Here is a 15,887-nt window from a genome sequence, read left to right on the forward strand (position 1 = left end):
ATTATATGACCATTTAAATATATCAAATATTGTCTTATATGTACATTTACATATTTAATATCTCACTGTTTTATTTTGTAAGTAAAAGCATAGTTTACCTTTCAAATTAGACTGACGAACTCTTGGTCAGTTTGTTGTACTGTTATTATATTGTTTCTGTCTGATCAATGAGAGTTTAATACATTTTATTGTATGTAAGTTAAAAATTATTCACAATCAGAAGAGATATTCCAGGCAGCATTACCTAAACGGGTTGGATCTTAATTCTTTAAAAACGATATACATTCAAGTCACGGTTTTTAGTTGTAAAACCTAATGCGTTTATATATAAAGTTTAGTATTCTTGCTTAATTTTTTTTAAATATTTTCTAAAACGTGTTAATTTTACATATGTATTTTATGAGCATAATGCATATTTCTTAAGCATATGTTTTTAAAGGTTTTATAATATATAGCTCTGTTAGTTTGATTGATTGGTCTCCCTTTACCTTTCAATCCTAATATATAATTCCCCATGTGCGCACTTCTCTCTCTCTGTCCGCAAAATATTTTCGCCGGACATCACGTCAGAATCGGCAGCGATTTATGGATACCTTTATACGGACTTTTGTTGAAAATAATATGTTAAATGTTTTAAATGTATAACCACAATTTTATTTAAAGAAGAAAAATAAAAAATAAAGGCGTATTCGAATGTAGAGAAACAGTATTATTTATGCAACCGGAAAAGCATTTATAAATGTGAAAAAGAACGCATAAAACTGTGACGTCACTAATGTTTATACATTAACTAATGACGTCATCGCTTCTCGGCCTTTCGGCACGATCAAGTGATAACCTTTACGCATCCAACAATGTCACAACCTAGCTTGACGACATATGCAAATATAATCCACGCCAGCAAAGGGGTTGCGCCCTTGGATGTTCCCCCTGGGTCGAGAGACTTGGGGAGGAGCCACCCGGACTACGGTCCGGGGGGTTTAATGAAATCCAGGGCCCAACCCTTTTCAGCTACTACAGCCATATTGGACCTACCTGAAGAAGACTGCCCGGAACTATTTCCTGCTGACTCACCCACCATCCAGGTCACAATCAACTCAAATGGTCAACCCAATCTGAGACGTCATATCCTTCGTCAACTAATAAGCAAACAACAGATCTTCCTCTTTAACTATGGACGAGCAGACACCTGGTTCTTCACATCAACTGCCTTCGACGTCACTACCTTACATAACACACACAAAACACACGGCCCATACACACTATACTTCACTATACACGAAAAGGACAGGATCAACGGAACCCTTAGATGGGTCCCACCCACACTAAGCGATCGTACACTTATAAAAGCACTGCAACCCTACAGTAACAAAGAACCTTCCATATACACAATTCCTCTCACCACTAACCGCAGCTTCTCAATATACACTGACAACCCAGCAAACATACCTCACTACATACAAATAAACTACAAAAACAAGTCACTCAACATTCTAATAGCCATCAAAGACAGAAAACAAGCTTGCCAAACTTGCTCGTCTACCGAACACTGGACCAACCGCTGTCAAGATCTCAATTCAGAATCAACGCCCAGTGATCAAACACCAACTCAATCTACAGCGCCACCCGCTCTACAAGACCCCATGCCAAGCAATCAGCAACACTCCCCAATCGAAGTCGCAGCATCTAATCCAAAAACACCGCCCAAAAAACAGCCTCCAGCTCAAAAACCAGCGCCACCCGCCCAGCCAGCAACAACACCAAGTATGCCAATAAATCCCAGCACAAATACAACGGAATTACCAACCATCAAATCTACTGCATACCTAACTGCCTCATTAACCACGACGCAACCAAGCACTAAAGGGGCAATATTTACATCCCCAAACATGGCCAGCAAACAAAACAATCTTAACCCAGAGCCAGCAATGGACACAAACACAAGCTCCAAAAGAAAAAAAGAAGACAGCCCCACAGAAACTAAACCAATAACAAAAAACCTTAAACCCACAAGGTTGATTTTCGACAATACACATTGCAAATTTTGCACCAAGCGATTCGAATCAATATCGGAAAGGGAAATGCACGAAGACTCAGTACACCTACACCTCAAGCAGTGTAAGATGTGTGGGCACAAAGAACACTACACGAACATACTTAAACATTATGAAGAAAAGCACCCCAGCGAACAAATGTACGATTGTAACGTATGCACAGTATCCCTCCCACTACAGGGAATACAGGAGCATACAAAAAACCACCACCCGAATGCCCAAAGTTCAAAATCGAAGAAACAACCACGAGGAAGATGGGTAATAAGTTCATAAAAATACCAATTTATATAGACGTTTTGTATTAGGTACGTAATAACCTGTATAATTTGTATATATTGTTCATGCAACCTCTCCACACAGCTAGCTCCCGGCTAGGAGTGAACTGTGTGGAAGGAAAACTATTAAACGCAAAAAAAAAAAAAAGTATCTGTTCTTATCAGCTTAATATCTGATACGTGGCTCATTGAGTCACTACGATATTAAACAGATTTTTGGTACTCGGCGGGATGCCCGGGGCTTGCTCCGCTCTCGCCACGGGTCGGCCCGGTATTGCAGTTCTTCCGGGAATGGTCCATTCAATTTCAATAATGTACGATTGGTCTCTCTCAATAAAAACAGCTCACTGCTGGTCAGTCAGAGTGATGTGGTGTTTATTCTATACCAGTCACTGCTTTCTTAAAATGTTAATCGTTTGAGCTGAAAAAAGAAAAAAAGTCATCGCTTCTCGGCCTTTTGGCTAAGATCAAAGTGTAGTATCTGTTATGGATCTACACGGATCTTGGCCATTTGGTTGGTCAGCCCTTTTTAGGGCTGGCTACCGGGGTCGAGAGGCGGTCAAATCTACTACTCTAACTCACGCAAATCTCGCCAACGACCGCTGTGGGGTTGCTCCCATACATCCCTCGAACGCACATGCTCTCGAGATGAGTCACCCAGTACTTGTACTGGGTGACTTCAATATACGAGCGGCTAATTTTCAACCTTCTTTTTTTCAGACTGACGACACCCATCTAGGAGAAATCTTAGGTGGGAGGTCTGTCAAAATCGCCAACAAATCGAACTCATCTACTACCTCAAACGCAACTAGATCGTTCAACAAATCGAACTCATCTACTACGTCAAACGCAACTACCTCGCTCCCAACAAACTCACTACCACTCTGACGACACCTACCTAGGAGAAATCTTAGGTGGGAGGCTTCCGTCAAACACTAGCAAATCAACTAACCATCTCTCAAGATCAACTACTAAACTTACCTAAACAAGCGCCAACAGCTCTACTTCGCCCACTTCAAACACTTCACCAAGCTCAAAACCATCGACTCAGCAACATCAGCAAACTTCACTCTTCAACGTCACCTCGCTCAACTCAATTCATCGAACAACTCTACTACTAAGCGCATCATACCTCATCTCAACGCAAGAACACTACCTCAACCACCCTCCCCAAGTTCTACACCATTCGACCAACTCCACCATCATCGACAAGACACCAAACTCACTCTCACCAAGTACAACTACCAACCAAGAATAAACCACTATCAAACCAAGAGCGTATCAAGGACAAGAAGCAAGGCCAAAAAAACAGAGAAGCGATCATGTTGTCATAAAAAAGAAAAAAAAAAAAAAAAAAAAAAAAAGTCATCGCTTCTCGGCCTTTTGTCCAAGATCGATATACTATTTCATCATCCCACAATGACATCACCTCGCATGTCATACGCAGATATAACCAACGTCAACAAAGGGGTTGCGCCCTTGGATGTTCCCCCTGGGTCGAGAGATTTGGGGAGGAGCCACCCGGACTACGGTTCGGGTGGCTTAATGAAATCCAGGGCCCAACCCTTTTCAGCTACAAGTTCAACCACCCTAACGATCGAGTTACCCGAGGAAGAGAGTCCAGATTTGTTTCCCAGCCAACCGAACACAATCATGCAAGTGGAAGTCCAGACAAATGGGCATCCAAACCTTCGAGGGCACACCATCAGGAAACTGATTAGCCCACATCAGATTCTACTAATGAATTACGGCCGCAGCGACACTTGGTTCTTTTCGTCAGACAATTTCAACGTAGCAACGATGGACAAAACGAGCAAACAGCATGGGCCCTACACTCTGCACTTTACGATCTATCACAGAGACAGAGTCAATGGCACCCTCAGATGGGTCCCGCCAACTTTAGGAAACGACGCCCTACTAAAGGCCCTAAGAATCATCAGCAAAAAAGAGCCAACAGTGAACAACATTCCTTTCACAAACAACCGCAGTTTCCCCATATTCTCAGACACCCCGAGCATCATACCACACTACATCAAGTTTAACTACAAAAACAGACCCGTCAACATACTCGTGGCCATACCGGGTAGACGACAAGCATGTCAATCATGCGACTCAACTCAACACTGGACAAGCCAATGCCTCCTATCCTCACCAACAGCTGAAACAGAGCCACTAAGAGTCACACCCCCTCCGCAGCAGCCAACAGCGTCCCAAAATCAGGCGAACCAACAAGTTGAACCAACCGCAAAGCCCAATGATCAACCCACAGCACAGGATATAGCAACACCTGCACCACAACTCCAGACACCAAGCAAACTACAGGGACCTCCAACAACAGACCTAGCCTCAGAAATGGAAACCAGCTCGTCAATGAAAAGGAAAAGCTCAACCAGCCCCACTGAACTAGGGAAAACAACTAAAGAAAAAAAAAAGGAGATGACGTCAAATGTGCGTACTGTGGTGAAACCCTCCTAACACACAACACTTTTCACCACATGTTAGAGCACCTCATAGACATCATGAATGAGGAACAAAAAGCAATACTACTTAAAGGCGTAAAGGACCAAAAAGCCCCTGAAGAAAAAAAATTGGGAAACTAAAAAGACACTGCTATGCTATCCTTGTTAAACGTTTAGTATTAGGCACAATTGAACTGGTATATTTTGCATTAATGTTATACTATGTATTACATTATAATTTATTTTAAACATGCAAACCTATCCATACAATGGTAGGAATTCTATTAAACGCCAGAAAAAAAAATATTGTTTTCGTTATAAAAAAAAAAAAAAAAAAAAAAAAAAAAAAAAAATATTTTTTTCGTTGGGAAAAATATTAACCGATACAAAATCAAGGGTCTCACACACACGTTGTCAGGATCGTGTGATATGGTGGTAGGTAAACCGTTCAGTAGATGCTCATTTAGTAAATGTTGATGTTACATCTGTTACATCGTCACCACCAAGTCGGACAGCTTTCTATTTATTATTTTTTTTTTTAAATTAAGTAAACATATAATTCTATACAAAAATTATGTTACATTACATTGCTATCGGGTCTTGATCTACTTATATAATTATACTTTACTGTTGCTGAAATCTGAAGATCAGCCAGTCTACACCTATTTTATTAGCAAATACTAAATGTTGTTATAAGACTAATATATTCTGACAGACTGAAGTTAAATATAGGCCTACACCTAGCGTGTCGTCCGCGTTATAGAATGCCGAAGAAATATGTTGTAGTTGATGCTGCCATAGTTTCATGGGCGAATATTTATACCAGTTTCCGATAATGGAATCTTCTTTAAAAAAGGGGTGTTAGGTTACTGGTATTCGGGCCTTTGTCGCATTCGGGCAAGTGTCCATTCGGGCATTTGTCGCATTCGGGCATGTGTCCATTCGGGCATTTGTCGCATTCGGGCATGTGTCCATTCGGGCATTTGTCGCATTCGGGCAAGTGTCCATTCGGGCATTTGTCGCATTCGGGCAAGTGTCCATTCGGGCATTTGTCGCATTCGGGCATGTGACCATTCGGGAAATCGGCCTTCGGGCTAAAGGTATTCGGGCAAGTGTTATTCGGGAAATCTTCGGGCTCCTGATCCAAAATGTCACTAAGAAAACGACACCAGTCATAATTTTGTGAGAACCTTGAAGCTGTACAATGTGGTGAATACAAGATAACTTAGGTAAACAATAACATTTGTAATAATTTTTTACTTAAAACAAAATGTCAAAGAAAATGCATATAAACAATATATTTACATGTTGGTTATTAATTAATAGAAACAAAATGCATTTTCAATGTCAACAGTTAATAATACCAGAGTCCGATAATATAATATTCTTTAAAAAAGGGGTGTTAGGTTACTGGTATTCGGGCATTTGTCGCATTCGGGCAAGTGTCCATGCGGGCATATGTCGCATTCGGGCATGTGTCCATTTAGTTAACTAAACACCCACAGTGCTGGTTAATGTCAAAGCTAACCATGTCCCTAACCCCAACCCTAGTCCATAAGCATAACCCTAATTTCTAACCATAAAATTAGTCGAGATTATAATACTACTAACAACCCAACACACCTATTTTATTATCAGACATCAGTATCTAAAATCATCCGTTTCATGTAACAACGACAAGTAATGTTATAACAACAGGTGTAAGCATATACACTATATTGTATTAAAAGCTGATTAACCCATTAAAGCCCAAAAGAAAACTATATGTAACAATTACATTTATTTTATTTATTATGACATATTGGGTAGATTAGCACATGCATTACAAAAATACAGAGAAATTCACATAGCCAAAAAGGTAAAGGGGTGTACTCAGCTGGGTACACTGGGCAGATTAGGAGTGAAATTGTCCAAGGTCGTTCAACACAATGTTTTTTTTTTTTTTTTTTTTTTTTTTTTTCATTTTTCACATCGCCAGCGGATCCAACTATGGCACATAACACAACGAGAGAGAACCCTATTGTAGAGAACCCTATGTGCAGGTCATCCAATATGCGGACCCCGTGTGCTAAGACATGCACTGGGAAACTTTGGGGGCTCAACCACACATGTACGTGGGGCGCCGACACCCCAATATTTAAACCATGTTAGGGCTATGATATAAACCTTTTGCGGGACTGTTAACTATTTAGGGAGTGGGTTCAAAGTAAAATTGTAAGAAGTGTATGGTTTACGTATAAACTGATCTTTTAAATAATTGTGACAGTCATAATTACTCAGTCACATCATGGTTTACCTTACAAATCGGATAATGAACCAGTGTGTTCTAATCTTAATGGCTATTTCACTGGATTACTAGAACTGTGTCTCTAACTGGTCCAGCATATGTCTGGCAAGGGTCTAACATAGACGTTGTCAGGATCGTGTGATATACTGGAAGGTAAACCGTCTAGTAGAGGTTCATTTAGTAAATGTTGATGTTACATCTGTTACATCGTCACCATCAGGTCGGTCAACTTGCTGTTAATATGTTTTGTATTTACTCAACATCTGATTATATCACACATTATGTTACATCGCATTACCATCTGGTCTTGATCTAATTATCTAATTATAATTTATGTTCCTGAATTTAAAAAAATAGTATTTTTTCTTCTACTTATTTGATAAACGTGTGTTAATATTTAAATGTGTATTTATAAGTATGTTAGAGTTAACAATACGATTATGTTATGGTTACTTATAAATAGAACGAGGTCTAGCCAATACGGCTATGTATAATTATATCAGTGACTTAGTTAACATTCACTGATACTGCACATCAGTGACGTTTGATGTTTAACTATAGACTTCATCACAACTAATTTGGTTTAATTGTATATTAATTCCTTTCTGTCATGATCGTTGTTTCATTTTAAGATCGGACAAAAAAATACAAGAAAAATAAAAAAAAAAAATAAAAACATGGTGCGTCTTAACCTGAGCGAATTTTTGTCTCAATTGACTTGATCGAGTCCCAATTGCCAAAGCCTCATTTGCCGAAATAAATAGGCCCGAATGCGACAAACTCCTTCTTAAGCGTTGCTGTAAAAAAAAATGCGTTAAACGTTATAAATATCACCCTAAATGTTTCATACTGTATTGATTAGAGTTCGCAGACAGTTTATGCACTGCCTAGAACATTTTTTTAAAGCTCAAAATACATATTACCATTGTCCTTTCTTAATGCGAAGTAAAAGTACAGGGAGATAAGTTAAAGAAACAAACAGAGCTATTTATTTTATTAAATTTAAAAATCATAAACTGAAAAAAATGGGCTGAGTACAAATAAAAACAATTACAAGCTTTTTTATTCAGAAAATAGTATACTAATTAAGCACGAAATGTAATTAAAATTATAAACCGTATTATGTTATAAAATACGAAAACTGTGACTTAAATGTATACATTTTTTTAAAGACAATCGATTATTTCTACTAATATATGTTGTTTCTTTAATACATGTGTATACAAAAAATGTCAACGTTAATACATGAAACATTAAATTTGTACCCCTTTTAATATGATAATCTTTAGATCTAGTCTATCTAGATTCTAGATCTAGAGAATCTAGTCTAGACTACTAGAATAGAGATCTAGATTGTGCGCTACACGAATCCATCAGATTGTCAAGATTCTAGCTATATTTTATATATAAAGGTGGCACATACGATTTCGAATGATAAAACAAATAAAAAGACTTTTTGTCACCGTGGGAACCACACAATTTGATTCACTGATCAAAGAGGTTGCATCAGTTCCTGTTCTGGATGTGCTAGCAAAACTTGGCTTCACTCATAACAATTTGCAAATAGGAAGAGGAACATATGAGCCAACGGAAATTGCAGAAACAAATATTACACCATGTATAACCTACTATCGGTTCAAAGATTCCCTTGTTGATGACATTGCTGAAGCAGACCTTGTTATTTGCCATGCTCTACGTGTTCTACATTTAACAATTTATCGAATATGTTTATTTCCTAAAAACGGTATAACTAAAAAAAATTAAAACAAATACTTTCTTCTTACTATTTGATGTATAACAAAAATGTGACGGAGTTATCGAGTGGTTGTTTCCATAGTTTCTAACACGTCAAGTGTGAATGTTGTGTCCACCCAGTACCTGACTCAAGGTGAGATAAAAACATTGTCGGCACGGTTGATTGCACGCCACACAATAGGTGTGGACCACACACTACATAGTTATGTTAGCGTCACTGAGTTTTGATCAAACAAAACAAACCCGGATAAAAGTAGTGTGTTCAGATTTTTATAAAGAACTACCTCAGCTCAGATTAGGCCAGTTGATCAAATATATCTACAATGGTCAACTTGACGGCCATGTTCTCCAGTTATGAAATAATCCTAAGCCCTACTTTTAAGTCACACTACATCTCTCTCACTCTAAGCTAAGAATTAACTAAATGTCTTATTAGAGAAGTGATGAAAGCAATTTTCGGTAGCCGTCGTTGAGGGTAAAGATATGAACGTGAAAAATTCATGGACATAAAATATGAACACACGAATAAACAACCGGTAACAGTGATCATCCATCACATTGTAATTTTAAAATAGTTGACATCCCGTGTTGTTATCTTGTTTTATTCTATCTGTAACTTTGTATTTCAAAACAAATTAAATGTGGGATATGACTACATGTCATTAACACAACATTAACACTTTTAGATTCAAACATTTAAATTGAAATATAATAGACACCCATTTGCGCAATGCTACGTATGGCAGAGTAATACAACTTTATTAAAACAAACAGACACCACACACCATTAAGGAGGGACAGCAAACTTTAAAGCAAAAATAAGATATAGATGGACATTCAGATAACATATGAAATTAGGCTGAAACAACATTTTTAAGAACGGCACCATATAATAAGTTTGACCAGAGAAAAGAAAACCGTATCTATTAGTAACACGTATAGGAATCTACATAGTGAACACATCTTTTAGCAAAATAGTAGTAGATAAATATGAGGTGACAAACCGACACTCATTAACCTAAGTGTCCCATTGTCTTTAAAATATGATTAATAAAGATACTTTTTAAAGTTCATATCAACATTCAATTTTTATTAACAAACACATGGATAGCTCACAATTTCCAAGTCATTTGTTATATAACAAGAATAAGCTTTTTTGTTTTATTTCTAATGTTTTTAATTGTGTCGATTCTTAAAACCACACTTTGTTGATAACCATGGATTTTATATTAGTTGTTTACCTTAGATTTTCGGAATAATTGAAATGATGAGTGACTGAAACAACATATTTAAACAACTTATATTACAACATGGTGTACGTGCTGACAGCTGTTGTTATAACCAAACTTGTCCTTGTTACATGAAACTATGTTAGCATCCACTACAACATTGTTAAATCTTCTTTCGGCTTTCAGGACGGCAAGTTTTAGGTATATTTATGGGTATATGGGTATATTTCACTTCAGTATGTCAGAATATATTAGTCTTATAGCAACATTTAGGGTTGACTAATTATAGTAGTGGACTAGATGTAGACTGACTATTCTTCAGATTTCAGCAACCATAAATTATGATTATACGGGTAGATCAGGATTTGATGAAAATACAATGTATGATACGTTTGAACAATGTCGAGTTATTATTTTATTAAAAACTAAATTAAACAGCAAGCTGGTCTACTTGATGGTGACGATGTAACAGATGTAACATCAACATTTACTAAATGAACCTCTACTAGACGGTTTAACAGATGTAACATCAACATTTACTAAATGAACCTCTACTAGACGGTTTAACAGATGTAACATCAACATTTACTAAATGAACCTCTACTAGACGGTTTACCTTCCAGTATATCACACGATCCTGACAACGTCTATGTTAGACCCATGTCAGACATATGCTGGGCCAGTTAGAGACATGCGGAACATACCTTAGACATGGAAACCCATGGTAAATACATGCTAGATACATGTATCAATAATACGTAGCACTCTATTGTATAGGTATTTAAGTACCGGCGTAATTAGATATAGTTATTATAGTATACGATTTAATAGTATAAAATTGATATAAAATCTTTTAGATAGTGATGTATTGTATTACATTGTATTATATGGCCATTTTTACATCTCAAATATGGTTACATTGTATCTAAACCAGATGCCAACGTCAGAGGCGTAGCGACCGGTTCAGATGCTCGTGGCGAACTATCAACTTTGCTTCCCCCATTTCTATAGTTATATATAATGCCGAGATCCTCTCCCACACAGTTGTATAGTTATTTATATTGGGAAAAAATCGTCCTTTCCCCACCCAATTAGGACATGTTGGAGGCGCATTTTACCAGTCACTGTCATTTAATGGTTTTTTTTTTCTATGTTGGTGTCAAACAATTGATGCTGAAAACAGCTAAATAAACCCGTCTTTTTAATTAACTTCGACTGTATGTAATTAAGTATACCAATTCAAAATCGGCTTTTAAAAAAGATCTACCAGTACGCTTCGCCCTCACCACCCCACCCCCTCGCAGCCCCACAAGAAAGGTTGGCGCCACCGGCGGCCGGCCCACACGAGCTTCCATAGCTACGACTCTGTAATATGTATTTTATCAAATTCTCATGTGCGTTTTATGAACATGTAAAATTATTATGGCAAATAAACTTTACGAATTATTATTTCCCATTGATTTTATGTACAATGTGGAAGAAAGACAACCGAACGGTAATACACATTGAGAGTCTTTTCAAAAACTGCACGCTTTATTTAAACTACAAATTTCTAGTTTTGTTTTCAAAACTAGAAGTTTTATGCGTTTTGTAATTCTGTAATTTTTGTTTATTCGTACACTATTTATATATAAAAAATATAGAAAAGGTTTATATTATAAATACTTTGAGATTAGTTTACAAATATTTTAAAGACAAGAGAAAACTTCAATGTAATTACCTTACTGGTCTAACTTTAATTTTCACAATTATTTTAAAGAAATGTCTGAGGCACACAAATAAAAAAATAAAAAAAATTAAAGAAATGAGAATTGGATTGTGTGGTACACTCCGCTTTGCCCACGTTCGCCCAACCATGTACGTTTACTAATGCGTTGTTGCAGATGTCTTATTGGTAAGGAGATTTTGAAGATCCATTCGGAAGCGAGAAAGAATAAATTTTGTTAACGTTGTTTTTTTTTTTGCTCTGTCACTCGTAGATCATTATCTACAATTGTTTTTTTTAAGTTACTATTTTCTTTTTCTAAATTACTGGCAATATAATTAGTGAAATTAAATATAATTAAAACGCCTCTGCCGTTGAATTAGGTTTTATTTATATTGTAACTTTTAAAAAAGAAATTAGCCCCACGGGACCATGTTGAATTTCGTTTTAACATGTAATTCAATTTTCTATAGAAGTAATATTAGAAGTAATGTTTTTTGTACGTTTTTCTGTGATTAGTGTTATTATTCATTTATAGTAAACTATTATGCTATTTAACCTTATAATAATAAACTTAAACTATAAAAAAACGAAAAAAAAACTGAACAAAAGACAAACCATATCGTATTCACTCGGCAACGCTCTAACCCCCATGTGGTTTATACAGATAATTACATTTTAATGTGATGCTAAATATAAGTCACATTCATGCATTATATTGAGAGAAGTATCAACACGTTGGGGAAAGTGTTCAAACAATGCTATAGCGACCCAGACTTTGCTTTGTTAACAGGAAAATGATCTCAGGACAAACGATCTCAGGACAAAATATACCAGGACAAAGTATATTAATGCACATGATCTCAGACAAAATATTTCAGACCAATATCATTCAATAATCATATTCTAAGTCAATTACATAGAGTAGATGTATATATTTTTCTACACTAAACTGGTCGATTTAGATATATACACTGTTGATTGCAAAAAATATGTTTAATTTAAATCAATACGATTTACCAATCACTTACCATTTATTGTTTAGAAAAAATATAAGGGAGACAAAACATTGAAATATATATCCAGCTGTAATATTGCAAATTTATAATAAAAGTAAAAAGAAAAGGTGCAGTAATATAATACAAAAGTTGACTTTGTCTTTTAAAAAATGATTTTGAATACATAATGTTTAAAAAAAAATTGCATCATTAAAATGTGAATAGAACAGTGTGTTTATTTTATAATGTTTATAACAGATGCAAAAATTCACATTAAGCAATGTTGTTCCAATCATTGAGCAATTTAGAAATATGTGGACTACTAAAACATACGGTTATACTGGGTGACACAACAAATGATCTTAGGACAAATGATCTCAGGACAAATGATCTTAGGACAAATGATCTCAGGACAAATGATCTTAGGACAAATGATCTCAGGACAAATGATCTCAGGACAAATGATCTTAGGACAAATGATCTCAGGACAAATGATCTTAGGACAAATGATCTCAGGACAAATGATCTCAGGACAAATGATCTCAGGACAAATGATCTTAGGACAAATGATCTCAGGACAGACCTGTTATACGGATAAAAAATATCAGACACAGTATCTCACAGCAAAATATTTTATTATTTAGGATAATTTTAGTCAATTAAAAAAATATGATCAGATGGATTGCATGTGATTTTTTTGTACACATTATAATTGTGAGATACTAACTTAAAAAGTTAAACTACATTTTTAAATAGCCTTTTGTATGCTAATAGTAGGCCTACTATATTGATAATTCATATGAAAATATTTAAAAAATGATGGTAGCCTTAGCCACATATTTTTTTGAAGCACGTGAAATAATTATCGAAAACGTGATTGTTTCTTCAGGCTCGTAAAGTAAAAATTATGTTTTTAGTGCATCATCAACCCACATGTAACGTTAACCTATCTTTGCTGGCTGTTGTCTAGCGTAAATCTGACTTCTTTAAAGTGTAGACGTCATTCTGTGATGTAGCGAAAGGCTGGGTAATCACCAGTGATACTGCTTTGTTTACATGCACGCTATGATTAATTTTACTCCACAAGGACTGTGATACTACTTTTTTTTACATGTACACTATGATTCATTTTGCTCCACAAGGACTGTGATACTCAGAGGCGTAGCGAGGGGGGGGGGGGCGGGGGGGACATATGTCCCCGGGCGCCGACCTTAGGGGGGGCGCCAAATTGAAAGTTTGAGGGGGGGGGGGTGCAAATGAAAAGTTCGAGGGGGGGGGGGTGCAAATCGAAAGTTTGAGGGGGGGGGTGCAAATGAAAAGTTCGAGGGGGGGTGCAAATCGAAAATTTGCTCCCGAGGGGGGCGCCAAATTGAAAGTATGTCCCCGGGCGCCGGGAAGGGTCTCTACGCCTCTGGTGATACTGCTTTGTTTACATGTACACTATGATTAATTTTGCTCCACAAAGGACTCCTGTCGTTTAAATTAGTATGTGTCACATGATCACGAGAGTGTGACCGAAATATCTCTATTGACTTGAAATGATAGCTGTATTGTTCACGAGGAGCAAACATCTTCTCCTTTAGGGCATGTCTTCTCCCATAAAACGAACGTCCACCTTGCTACATAGGTGTGTCTCCACAGATCTTTCATCAATAGATAAGCTGACCCTTTGATCTAGTTTTGTCCACTTGATGTGGTAGGATTGTCTCATGTTCGGCAAGCCCATCTACACTGTAGTTTGAATTAAGAATATTATATTTCTAATTTCAATTTTAATAGGTTTAACGTAATGCAACAAAACCTATTTCACAATTAATATGTATAACAAAAAGTAAAAAAAAAAATCAGAGTCATTTTATTAATTGTTAAAATTGACAAAAACCATCCTAAATACTACATTATTTTGATGTGGAATAGTTTGTCTAAGTTCATTTGTCCGTGATATCATTTGCCCTGTTATATGTTGTCCTAATATCTTGTGTCCGTGATATCATTAAAAATGTGCCCTTGAGATCATTTGTCCTGTTATATGTTGTCCTAATATCTTGTGTCCGTGATATCATTAAAATGTGTTGTTGATATCATTTGTCCTGGGAACATTTGTCCTGTAACTCGTTGGACTATTACGGTAAATTTAGAGTCAGAAGTCAAGTTGAGAATGGGTAAGTGTGACAGTCAACGCTGATGACTTGAAAAATCCACAAATTAAAAATGTGCGGAAGTCGATTCGCGTTGTTACATTGTTGATTTCAGTTGAAGAAATATGTATAAGATATTATATTATGTCTACATATATCTAGTATAATATACTACTAATTCCTAAAATATATTCCATTATTTCTTGACAATATATTCACACTTCTATCAACTAAAACACCACAACTGTAACTTAACTGACTTATCTCTGCTCAACTGCTTCTAACACTCGACTGACTTTCTACACGCTTGACTGCCAACTGACGCTATCTCTGACCAACTGACCGTGACTGCTCATCTCTCTTTTGATTGGTCGGCTACGTGATTGGTACATCCTCCTACCTAGTGAGACTGATTTTTTTTTTTAAAGCGTTTGTTCTACATTATTCTACCTCACTCCTTAGTTTTACATAATTGTGTCATATTATGTTTACGTCACAACATACATCCTTAACTTGATATCAAATAAGCCAATACGTATACTATCAATTCATTGCTTCCATCAGTTTAGATATCGAAATAGTGTGTATGTAATTACAGTACAAACCTACATATTAATTTGTATAAGGGAGAGAAACAATATAATATAGCAATTATGTGTACTTTATTAGATCTAAAAACTAAAATACAACACAAATAATACTTATAATGATAAATAAAAATTAATATAATTGTTTGGTAGTAAACGTTGAATAGATTAAATAGTAAGTTAAATATTGTGTTAAAAAGTATGTGTTTACATATTAAGAAAACTTTTACTTTTTTGTATACGTTTTTCTAAGACGTAAAATTTGTTTGGTTATATCCACACTTATAATTGGACTAGCCGTCCCGGCCAGGCCCTGCTCTGGCTTCTGTGAAAAACCTTTCCGTTAAAGACCATTACCTGTGTGTTTAGTAATCATCATAAACCCGGCATTGCCCACCCA

At 36.3% G+C, this 15,887-nt stretch overlaps 1 non-coding gene and 1 pseudogene across 1 annotated transcript; both read left to right on the plus strand.

Moving 5' to 3' along the window:
* The first annotated feature begins 2,448 nt into the window (after positions 1-2,448).
* Positions 2,449-2,634, plus strand: LOC131939183 (U2 spliceosomal RNA). Its single transcript, XR_009386394.1, has one exon. It is a non-coding gene; the product is annotated as a U2 spliceosomal RNA (small nuclear RNA).
* Positions 2,635-2,770: 136 nt separating this feature from the next.
* LOC131939184 (uncharacterized) lies at positions 2,771-2,898 on the plus strand (annotated as a pseudogene).
* The last annotated feature ends 12,989 nt before the right edge of the window (positions 2,899-15,887 follow it).

The sequence above is a fragment of the Physella acuta genome, unplaced genomic scaffold (assembly GCF_028476545.2).
Source record: "Physella acuta isolate Inbredline_101_S28 unplaced genomic scaffold, ASM2847654v3 ptg000265l, whole genome shotgun sequence".
Classification (NCBI taxonomy): domain Eukaryota; kingdom Metazoa; phylum Mollusca; class Gastropoda; family Physidae; genus Physella; species Physella acuta.